The following is a 2,500-nucleotide window of genomic DNA, read 5'->3' on the forward strand; positions in this document are numbered from 1 at the left end:
ACTATCTTTCAAAACGGAAATTTTAAAATCTCCTTTTTTTTTGCCTTTTCTGGAAATTAGTGAAGGCAGTGCATCAAAGGTGCGCACCTGGCTGCCCACCTTGGTGTGCTCTGAGGTGCCCACCACGGTGCACACCCGGGAGCGCTACGAAGTGTGCTCCAAGGTGCGATGTGCACGTTGTCGGAGCCCGGTTTGCCCCGGGTGCGTACCTCGCCTGCACCTTGGTCGGGGTGGGCACCTTGGCTGGGTTTGCCCCGGGTGCGCTCCGAAGCGGGGTTACTAGAGCGCCCCCTCTTTTTTTGTCAGAGCGTTTGGTGGGGTTTCTCGCATTGGCTCTTCCCAGGCCCAGTTGTTGGGTGCGCTCCCACCCTGGTGCACGCGAAGTTGGAAGTTGGGTTAATTGCCCGGGCGTGCACTTTGGTGCGCACACCTTGGCTGGGCTGCTATGCACCCCGATTGCTATGCGGTGAGGCTCCTCAGCCGCCTTGGAACTATCTGTGTATCGGACGCATCGCGGGATAAGGGGTTGTCACTGGTAGTTGCCCCAAGCGCGTCCGATGCTTGGACCATTCCGAGGCGGACCTGAAGCCTCTTCCCTCTAGCCGTTGGGGCTTTCTCGCCACATCCCTCGCCTCGCACCACGATTGCTATGCGGTGAGGCTCCTCGGCCACCTTGGAACTATCTGTGTATCGGATGCATCGCGGGATAAGGGGTTGTCACTGGTAGTCGCCCCAAGCGCGTCCGATGCTTGGACCATTCCGAGGCGGACCTGAAGCCTCTTCCCTCTAGCCGTTGGGGCTTTCTCACCGCATCCCTCGCCTCGCACCCCGATTGCTATGCTGTGAGGCTCCTCGGCCGCCTTGGAACTATCTGTGTATCGGATGCATCGCGGGATAAGGGGTTGGCACTGGTAGTCGCCCCAAGCGCGTCCGATGCTTGGACCATTCCAAGGCAGCCTTGAAGCGTCTTCCGTTAGCCATTGGGGCCATCTCGCCGCATCCCCCCCTCACACCCCGATTGCTATGCGGCGAGGCTCCTCGGCCGCCTTGGAACTATCTGTGTATCGGACGCATCGTGGGATAAGGGGTTGGCACTGGTAGTCACCCAATGCGCGTCCGATGCTTGGACTATTCTGAGGCGGCCTTGCAGCCTCTTCCATCTAGCCTTTGGGGCCATCTCGCTGCATCCCCCACCTCGCACCACGATTGCTATGCGGTGAGGCTCCTCGGCCGCCTCGGAACTATCTGTGTATCGGATGCATCGCGGGATAAGGGGTTGTCACTGGTAGTCGCCCCAAGCGCGTCCGATGCTTGGACTATTCCGAGGCGGCCCTATAGCCTCTTCCGTCTAGCCTTTGGGGCCATCTCGCCGCATCCCTCACCTCGCACCCCGATTGCTATGCGGTGAGGCTCCTTAGCCGCCTCGGAACTATCTGTGTATCGGACGCATCGTGGGATAAGGGCTTGTCACTGGTAGTCGCCCCAAACACGTCCGATGCTTGGACTATTACGAGGCGGCCCTGCAGCCTCTTCCGTCTAGCCTTTGGGGCCATCTCGCCGCATCCCTCACCTCGCACCCCGATTGCTATGCGGTGAGGCTCCTCGGCCACCTTGGAACTATCTTCGTATCGGACGCATCGCGGGATAAGGGGTTGTTACTGGTAGTCGCCCCAAGCGCATCCGATGCTTGGACCATTCCGAGACGGCCCTGAAGCCTCTTCCATCTAGCCGTTGGAGCCTTCTCGACGCATCCCTCGCCTCGCACCCCCGATTGCTATGCGGTGAGGCTCCTCGGCCGCCTTGGAACCATCTTTGTATCAGACGCATCAAGGGATAAGGGGTTGGCACTGGTAGTCGCCCCAAGCGCGTCCGATGCTTGGACCATTCCGAGGTGGCCCTGAAGCCTCTTCCACCTAGCCGTTGGGGCCTTCTCGCCCCATCCCTCGCCTCGCACCCTGATTGCTATGCGGTGAGGCTCCTCGGCCGCCTTGGAATCATCTGTGTATCGGATGCATCGCGGGATAATGGGTTGGCACTGGTAGTCGCCCCAAGCGCGTCCAATGCTCGGACCATTCCGAGGCGGCCCTAAAGCCTCTTCCGTCTAGCCATTGGGGATTTCTCATCCCATCCCTCACCTCGCACCCCGATTGATATGCGGTGAGGCTCCTCGGCCGCCTCGGAACTATCTGTGTATCGGATGCATCGCGGGATAAGGGGTTGGCACTGGTAGTCGCCCCAATCGTGTCCGACGCTTGGACCATTCCAAGGCCCCCCTGCAGCCTCTTCCATTTAGCCGTAGGGGCCTTCCCGCCGCATCCTTTGCCTCGCATCCCGATTCCTATGCGGTGAGTCTTCTCGGCCGCCGCGGAACTATACCTATTATCACTACTACTGCATCCCTTGGCTGGTAACCTCCTCGGCCGCCTTGGAACGTTCTCTTTGTCGGACGCGTCGCGGGATAAGGGGTTGGCACTGGTAGTCACCCCAAGCGCACCCGATG

The sequence above is a fragment of the Cryptomeria japonica genome, chromosome 2 (assembly GCF_030272615.1).
Source record: "Cryptomeria japonica chromosome 2, Sugi_1.0, whole genome shotgun sequence".
Classification (NCBI taxonomy): Eukaryota; Viridiplantae; Streptophyta; class Pinopsida; order Cupressales; family Cupressaceae; genus Cryptomeria; species Cryptomeria japonica.